Genomic DNA, 10,019 nt, shown 5'->3' on the forward strand with positions numbered 1-10,019 from the left:
CACAGTGAATTCAAAGGACTGAAAAGCAAAAGGTTTCTCAGAATAAGCAACACATAAGCAGAATTGTAAAGCAGGTTGCCCACCAGACCAAGCATGTTATGGCATTTCTAGTAGAGAGAACATCACAGGTGAGGTCTGAAGCAAGTGTGGATGCTGCATGCACGGCAGCGTGAAATGAATGTCTTTCTAATTCAATTAGAAACACTTCAATTTGCCAGAACTGGCCTGGCCCTTCTTTCTTTCGTGCATCCAATAACAAATAGTTATGAAGCCCCTAGACCCAGGTACAATATTTAACTATAAAATAAATAGAGTAAAAGGACACCATATGTACTTGTTATGTGACAGCCATTGAGCAAGGCACTTTTTAAAACCATTACGACCCCCTGACGGGTAAATATATGATTCCATTTTTACAGCTGAGAAACAGACTGAAAAGGGTTCGATGGCACCGCCGCGGTGACACAGCCACAGTCCGATCTGGAGCTGTCCCCTCCCGGGTCCGTGCTTCTCCCACCACAGTGATGGGTAACACAGAGCTGCCCTGTCCTGTCTCTTTCCACTAGTGAGGACGCTCACAAACACGCCATCTCTCTGCGACCGAATATTGCCTGACAGCTGCCCAGGAATACAAATCTGGTCACCAAAGCAGAGAGTGAAGTCAAGTAGCTCCCAGAGGCCTCTAACCTCTGACCTGGACCTTTTTATTACCTTTTAACCATCCCCAATTTAGATCTTCCACGCCCCATTAGCTAAACTGCTGGTGGCCGGACAAGGTGACCTGCCTTCTCTGCCTATTCCGGCCTTGGACGCTGTCAAATTAATGATCGCTGCCAGGCCAGAACCGGGGGTTTAGTGACAGATCCCCAGTCCACTCCCTACCCCTCATCCTGAAAAGCTAACCTTGGTCTCTCAGACGGACAGTTGCCCTAAAGCCCTGCCTACTGACCCAGCTCAGGACCCCCCATGTGGTCTGCTGTATTGGGTTTGAGCAAGAGTGGAAGGAGCATTTCTCTAGAGCTCATCCTTGTGCCGATACCGATACCACAGGGAAGTGGGGGCGGCCACTGTCATGTGCATTCTTGCTCTGGGCAGCTAATGATACACTCCCTCCCACCCAGAGCAGTAACTTCTTGTGAGCTGAAGAGAACCCGAGGGAAGCTGAAGTAGAAGGGAGGGGATGGGGCTGCCTCATTAGCAGAGGAAAAGTAGTATTTTGGCACTCCAAACACTCGCTCGCTTGGGTGATACTCATGAATGCGGTCATTCATTCACTCAAACATTTCATGGTCAATCTGTACTACCTGCAAGCCCTGTGCCGAGTGGTCCGGGAAGCAGGGCGTACACTGCCATGGGGGATGCAGGTGATGTTAGCAGGAGAAGGTTACAGTGTGGAGTCTGGGGCACCTGCTGGGTGGAACTCTGAGCTCCTCCACTCACAGGCTGAACTCTTGGCAAATCACTTCACCTCTCTGGGTCTCAATTTGCTTATTGATGAAAATAAGGATATAAATGGCACCTATATCATAAAATTGCTGTGAAGATTGAGTGATTTAATATAACAGAGCTCTCAGAATGGTGTGTGGGCAACAACAAACACTCAGTGTGTGTTTCTTGCTGTTGTTCTCCCAGCTCTGTAAACCGGCCTAAGTGCTGTGATGGCTACAACGGGGCGCCGGGAGAGAGCAGAAAGCACCCCTCGTCCAGAGGAGCGATTCCTAGGGTAAACCTGACAGATCAGTAAGGAGTACGTGATCCAGGTGAAGAAAAAGGGAAAGAGCAGCCCAGGTGCCGAGATTGTATATGAAAAAGGGGAAAAAGCACCTGGTGTGTTTAAGAAATACACAATATTCTCATACTGGGAAAAACAGGAATGCAGCCCTAGCTGGTGTAGCTGTTGGTTAGAGCATCATCCCATACACCGAAAGGATGGGGGTTCCATTCCCGGTCAGGGCACATACCCAGATTGCAGGTTCGATCCCCAGATGGGGTGTGTATAGGAGGCAACCAATTGATGTTTGTCTCTCACATCCATGTTTCTCTCTCTCTCTCTCCCTCTCCTTTTCTCTCTCTCTAAAAATCAATGAAAGCATATCCTCCGGTGAGGATTAAAAAAAAAATCAGGAATGCAGACCAAGATAAGAAGACGTAAAGGGACAATAACACATGACATGAGACATAATAATGCACAGCCTCAATGAGGCTCACACACCAGGGCTCTCCAATAGCCAGGCTATGAGCCGCTTGACTGAGAAATTATGGTTTCCATAGCTTAGCAAATGCATATGGTCCGGGCACAGAGGACATATCAATAAACTCCGCTCAGTGTCACCTCCTCAGAGAAGCCTTTCCTGACCACCCTACGTTCCCCAAGGCCTGAAGCATTTCATCCACTCTCATATCCCCAGAGCAGAGAGAAGTGTCTGGCACATAGTAGGTGCTCAATCAGTATTTGTTGAAGGAATGAACAAATAAGGGAGGGAGTGAGGAAGACAGGCACAGCCTGTGCCCTCAGGAAGCTTACAAGATGATCAGGGAGTTTGAGTTACGAGGAACCTGGTATATGGCATCACAGCACTGCCCAGAGGAGTCAAGGAATTAAAAAGAAAAAAATGGAGCGCCAGTGAGCCAAGATGTGTTAAGAACAAGCGGCGGAGCTCAGGGTGCAGCCGCAGTTAATAGAGCACGTGTCCCTGCCTGATGCATCACCCCCCCAGCAGCAGTCAGTCTTCTGGGACCCTGCAAAGCGTGCAGAAAGGCTGACAGCTCACAATCAATACCATGTTCACTGATGCAGGGAGCAACATTATCACATCCAAGATGTTGCCCCCACATCCCGCTCCAGCACTAAATATTCCCCATAACAAGGCTAAGGGGAGTGACAAGAGCTATTATTTTCAACCCTCCCACTTGGAAGCAAGAGGTGAGGCGAACCTTTCCCTGGATGTTCTTAGGGGAAAGCAAGCCAGTTCCCCTAAGAAATCGCTCGAGGCTGATCCCAGGCCTAACACAGCAAGACGGGTGCGAGAAGATTGGCATTTCCACTTTGTCCGGGTGTCCACGATATAGAAGGGGAGGCTCTGTGGGCGGCTGAGAGGGGGGTGGATGGTCCCACACACACACCCAGGTTGGCGGGGGATGTGTGAGGGGTGGATGCTGGGCTGTGTTCTATGTGCCCACGTCCCTCTAAGAAAATGAAACTTGACACCCGCCCCCCAGTTTAGCTTTCCTATTTCAGCTTCTCTGACTGTGGCATAACTGAAGGTCATATTTCATTCAAGCCAATGGCTTCCAACTCTAAGTGCAGGTGGCTTCTGAATAGCCAGAATTTATCAAAGGGAACAGCAAACAAGTGCATACACCACCCATTGCTCAGTGGGGAAAAGGGGAGCGGGTCAGGCACACAGCCTTGCTGTTAAATCCACCCTCACCTGGTTCTTAGCCTGTGACAGGACTCTAACAGGAAGCAGGCGGGGCAAGGATGCCAGGGATGTTTTCCTAATTCCATAGTGAATTTATTTAATGGCAGGCTTTTTTTCCCCAGCCTTTCACTTCCTTCCTGACAAGATGAGGAATATTGCTCTTATTTTTCATGTTCTTTTTGAAAAGGCAGACAGGTTAATTAGTTATATTTATGATGCTTCTTGATCAAAGAAATCAGCTAACACTCAAAGATGGGTATATTCACTGGAGATGTGACAAATGTCATAGAAACTCAGAAATTTGTCCATCATGGAACAAGAAAGCTCAGTTCACAAGCTAACTTTTTCCAATGCACAAAAAGCATGCATTTCGGGGACGGACCGGCACAGGGACGGTTAACTAACTCCATCAGCCTCAGACAGTGTCTCAAGAGGGACATTGGGGAGGCGCCCACAAGAACGGTGATTATAGCTTCCTCCTGTTCTCCAGCATTAAACACAAGATGGATTCTTCTTAACATGACATCACACGCACACACATGCACACACACGCACGCAGCCTCAACAGACCCTCCTTTCTCAGAGACTCTGTGACTCTTCTGTCTGAATCATGGCTGCTCCCCTGCTGGAAACAAAGGTTGTCCATTTCTTATTGTAGTTTATATCAGGACCGGGATCCATTTACAAATGTACACTCCGCTGGCTTGGTTGATAATAAAGTTACATGACGCCACATAAGATGGTAACAACTTCCTTCTACACCTGCTCATTACATTGCTCAGTCACAATGACACCTTGGGTGGAATAACTGTCCTGGTGATGAGCAACAGTTGGACATTATTCTTTGTGGAGCCATTTCAACTTATCCCAGCACTTTCACCACCAGTCTGCCCCAGGTTACATGGAGAGTAACTCCGAGACCAAGGCTGACGCCAGGTCTTTCAAATCTCTATGATCAGCCTTATTTCATTGTTGGGTTTGTGTTGTTTTTTCAATTTTTCCAATGTGCCTAAAAACCAATGGGTCTACTTAAACCTAGGCTGAAGGTCTTGATAAAAAGTATCAATTCCGACTCCAAGAGAATTCAGCATTTCTGTCTGTGGTACCAAAGCCAGTTCTGCAAGGGGTCTTAGGAGGACTATCTCATGCCAACACTCACTGGCGTCCAGGTTGGCACAGATTTGCACAGGTGGCCCACTGCAGTTATCCACCACATTCAATATCATTGACCCACAAGATTAAATGCTACTAAATATTTACCTTCCTGCAGATCTCTTTGCCCAACAGTTATTCACATTTGACCATGTGCCATACAGTAAGCTACACAGATAAACAAGGCACAAGCCCTGTCCTTAAGGGCTACAATCTAATAAAAAATGCCGTTCCAACAGGTGATCTCAAAATAGCCTGGTTAATGCAATGGCAGAGGTATGCATAGGTTCTCACAGGTATATAGTCAGAGCATCTGATCTCCCTCCAGAATGAAATGAGTCCAATCATAACGGAGGACGGGGTCCACCCAGGTGAGCACGAACATGAGCAAAGGCACAAGGCTGAGAAGCCCCACCTGTCCTGAGAACTACCAGCAGTTTGATTTCGATGAAAGCAAAGACTCGGCGAGGACAGGCTCGAGTGCGGGTGAGGGAGCCAAGGGCCTTTTAGAGGGCTCAGACATCACTAGAGTGCCACTGGGAGACTTCTAAGGGGAGAACTGACATCGTTGGAATTACATTTTCGAAGATCCCTCTGGTAACTGTGTAAATGACACATTTGAAGTGGACAAGATTGAGAGCAGGCAGTCTACTCAGGAAGCTGTTGAAGGGGTCCAGGAAAGAGAAGATGAGGGCCTGAACTGGGGATAAAGGAAACACTGAAGAGGTAAGATCTGTGTAACTTAGAGACTGACTTGATGAGAGCAAAGAGAGAAGTTAATGGAGGTGCCTAGGTGTGTAGAGAAGACGATAAGCAATGTCAGGAGCAGAGATGAAGACTAAATGGACAGGAGTAGGGTTTAGGGCAGGGGTGGGCAAACTTTTTGACTCGAGGGCCACAATGGGTTCTTAAACTGGACCGGAGGGCCGGAACAAAAGCATGGATGGAGTGTTTGTGTGAACTAATATAAATGCAAAGTAAACATCATTACATAAAAGGGTATGGTCTTTTTTTTTTTTTAGTTTTATTCATTTCAAATGGGCCGGATCCGGCCCGAGGGCCGTAGTTTGCCCATGGCTGGTTTAGGGGAAGGAAAAAAAGATAAGGGGTCTAACTTTGGACATAATGGTTTTGAGGAGCCAGAGCAATCAGTGATGGAGAATTAGTCATCAATGTGTTTCTGGCCTTTATAGAGGGGACTACAAGTTGGCACAGACAGTGAGGCTCTAATAGGGGTCCTCAAACTACGGCCCACGGGCCACATGCGGCCCGCCGAAAACATTTATCCGGCCCGCCGGGTGTTTTTGCCGCCGCTGCCTGTCCTGCTTAGCAGCTGACTCGTCCCGGGCCCGCAGTGCGCATGTGTGGAATGTCTGAGGGACAGCGAACTGGCCCCCTGTTTAAAAAGTTTGAGGACTCTCCCCAGCTAATAGAGTCCATTAGCTGGGGAGAGGGCCCTGGGGAATAGTACGTTTCACATCAGACCAGGGTGAGGGGGTAAGGACACCCAAAGCAACAGAGGAGGAAGCACTGGAGTCATGAGAAGAAACATGGGCAAAACATGTTGTGGAGATAACAGAGAAGAGTTCCCCCGATGACAAATGCAGTTCCTATGGTTCTATATTTTTTTTTAAAAAAAAATTAGAAACCCAGTAGAAAGTAGGTAATGGACTTAAGGCGACTCACAAAAAAAGATATCCAGAAAAGTCAATGAACATAAAAAATGTGCTTTATTTAGTAATGAGGGAAATGTAAATACTACTATCCAACCACAAAATGAGTGACATTAGAAGGACTGACACTAACAAGTGTTGGCAAAGATCTGGTTTAGAGCAGATGTCAGTCAACCCTCCCTATAAAGGGCCAGATGGCAAATAATTTAGACTTTGCAGACTGTCCGGTCTCTGTTGTAACTACTCAACTCTGTTGCTGCAATGTGAAAACGTCCATTGACAATACACAAATGAATGAAATAGTGCTCCAATAAAACCATATTTACGAAAGTAGGTGAGGGCAGAATTTGGCCGATATGCCGCAGTGTGCCAACCCCAGGCTTAGAGCTTGGAGTCTGGAAAGATCACATAGGCTCCATTACTTGCACAGTCCTGAACAAGTGATTAATTTCTCTATGCCTCACTCTCCTCATCTGTAAGTGAAAATAATAATACCCCACCTCATAGACTCATTATGAGGATTCAATGAATTAGTAAATGTAAAGTGCTTAAAACAGTGCCTGGCGAAGTGAAGGGCCGAGTGTGTGACCTGCTTTACCGTCACCAGCATCATCATGGTCCATGGTGCTGAGAAAGGAACCCAGTCTTGTCTCATTTGGGCCCAAGATCAAAAGAGGCCGAAAGCTCTTGGCCCAGGCTATCCAGTTACATAAAGTAATAATAGTCCTTTTTTGCTTAAAACAGTTTGAGCTGTTTTTCTCTTATAACTGAAATTATTTCATCTGACAAAATTAGTGAAATCAGGATAGGGATGACAGTTACCTAACACACCATTTCTGCACCCGTCACAGACATCACCATTTGAACACGGGCGTTTCTCTCACCTAGCCTCTGCTATGGACTGAATTATGTCTCCTGCACCCAAATTTATACTAGTATGTTGAAGCCCTACCCGCCTGCAGGTGACGGCATCTGGAGATGGAGCACTTGGGAGGTTATTAGGGTTAACTGAGGTCAGGGTGTGGCATGGCCCTCGTGATGGGATTAGTGCCTTTATGAAAGAGGCATCGAAGAGCTTGCTCCTTCTATCTCCACCTACACACACCAAGAAAAGGCCACTGAGGACATGGTGAGAAGGTGGCCTCCTGCAAACCAAGGAGAGAGCTCTCACCAGGCACCAACCCTGCTGGCACCTTGATCTTGGACTTCCAGTCTCCAGAACTGTGAGAAATAAATTCCTGTTGTTTAAGCCACCCAGTCCACGGTATTTTGTGATGGGAATCCAGGTTGATGAAGACAGACATGTACCCACCCCACCCCACCCCCAAACGAAACAGGACCCAAGCAGCCTATCAATCAATCAAAGTCGCCTGTGAAATAAAACCTCTTTATGCCTGCTGGAGGTCATGGATTCTAGGAGCTGATCCCTGGTAATACTGACGAGCTTTGTGAATGTTCTCTAAGTGTATGTTTGTGATGGGGAAAGAAATTTGCCAAAAGACCTATACATTTTTAGATGTGCGGTCTCCATTTCTAACTTCTCATTTATGAGTCTTCATTCCTTTCAAATACATACACTTTAAACTGCCTGCACAAAATCCTTGAAATCCTCCCACATTCCTCTTTTCTTTACCAAGTACCTTTTCTCTCCGAAGGGTCAATAAATGCTGTTTGCATGAGTGAAGGCAGCAAAGGCTGCTAATGAACAAGTTTACCCCCTGGCCAGTTTGGCTCAGTGGTTGGAGCATTGGGCTACAGACTGAAGGGTCCCTGGTTCAATTCTGGTCAAGGGCACGTACCTCCGTTGCTTAATCCCTGGCTCCAGGGCATGTGTGGGAGGCAACCAATCAATATGTCTCTCTCACATCGATATTTCTCTCTCTGTCTCTACACCTCCCTTCTACTCTCTTACAAATCAATGGAAAAAATATCCTTGCGTGAAGATTAACAAACAAAACAAACAAAAAAGAACAAGTTTCTCCTCTACCCCAGAAGTGATCAAATTAATAGACTTTAAACTATACAGTGTCACTGATGAATGTAAGGTCCCTAATCTACTGTGGGGAAAACAATGGCATAATTAACTTCATTTGTTTTACATTCATAGAGAGCCTTTGAATTCAGAATGCAAATGAGCCAAGAACCTGCATACTTTCCTTTTTCTTTAAAATTTAATTAGCTTATTGCTAGCAATATTCCGTTCTTCCCAAATTCTTAACAGACGGTGGGAATACTATTACTACCTCCTTGAAAAATTACTCTGATGCATTCCTTCTTCTCAAGTAAGTGAAGTTACCGTCCGTTGGTTAAGAAAGAACTCCCTGGTAATTCTACTATGAAGTGTCCGTCTCAGTGGTGCTTCAAACTCCACTGTGCATCAGATGACCTGGAGACTTGTTAAAACATAACGCTGGGCCCGTCCCCAGAGGTTCTGCTTCAGTAAGTCTGGGGTGGGGCCACCTACTAGGGTGCGTGCCCTGTTTTCACTCTTTGCTCCTACCTAGTGGCCACGGCTGCATAGACCATAGTGCAAGCCCCTTAAGCCAAGCCCGAGCCACACTTGGAGGCTCAGAGACCACAGGTCAGATTGGTCTGGTTTCTGGTAGACGGGGCAAACCTAAGAGCTGGGGCGGTGTTCTACTGTTGCCATGTGAACCACAGCCTACCTACTTACAAGCTGCGTTAGCAGTCCGTGGGGAAGTACGTACAAAAATTAAAAGCACTTAGGAGCCCTTAGAGTACTTTGTCAGAGTAATTCTATGACTCTGGATTCTCATACTAAAAAGTAGCCTTTATTTCACTTGGGTATAAGCACTGTTACTGTGTTTTAGCACAGACAGTTTGAGGAACACTGGATTTCAAAGGGGCAAAGTCGATCTGCAGAGAGAAACGGCAGAGGCAGATGACTGAGAAGGGGTCCTGGTTCCAGCCCACTCCTGAGACCCGGTGACATCTGTGCCCTTAGATTCCAAAACACATCCCTGGGTCCTTGTGGGTGATGCTTTTTGCTGAAGCTTGCTCAGGCGATTTTATGGGCCTTGAAACTAGAATCCTAGTGAATATGTCCATACCGGTCTCTGAGGGGGAAGAAACCCCTACTAGTCTTCATCCTCATTCCCTAGTAAGTTCTAACCCGAGACTCCATCAGCCAATCCACAGAAACAATCACCTTTTCCTTCTCATCCTTAACTAGACCCTTAAAATAAAAGGGCTCTTTCTGTAGGAATCATGGAGAACACAGAGAAGGGTAATGGCTGAAACAGATGAGAGTGAGTTGATAAATATTATATATGGAGAGCCTCCTGTGCGCTCTCACTGCATGCACACTGTGAGCTGATGCCCATAGGCTTGCTGCATGTAACTCACTTCATAGTGGGAGAGACACAACAGACAACAAATAAATCAATAAACCAGATCATTTCAGAGAGTGATACATGCAGGGAAAAATATATATATATATATACAAGGAAAACACTCAAACTATCAGCTGAGACAAGAAGGAAAGGAGGCAGAGATGAAAGACTGAGAATTATATTAATGTCATTTATTAAAGCCTAACCCTGTGCCAGGCCTGCTAAATATTTTAAGTGCCCTCGGAATAGCCCTAGAAGAGCTGTTGCTGCCCCATTTTATAGATGGGGGATAGAAGTTCAGGGAGGTTCCCTAACTTGCCCAAGACAGAGTTGGGAAGACAGAAAGGCAGGCATGAATCTCAATATATATTACTCCCAAACCCATACCTTAACTGCCCATGGAAAACAGCAGAACACAA

Source organism: Myotis brandtii, unplaced genomic scaffold (genome assembly GCF_000412655.1).
Source record: "Myotis brandtii unplaced genomic scaffold, ASM41265v1 scaffold95, whole genome shotgun sequence".
NCBI lineage: Eukaryota > Metazoa > Chordata > Mammalia > Chiroptera > Vespertilionidae > Myotis > Myotis brandtii.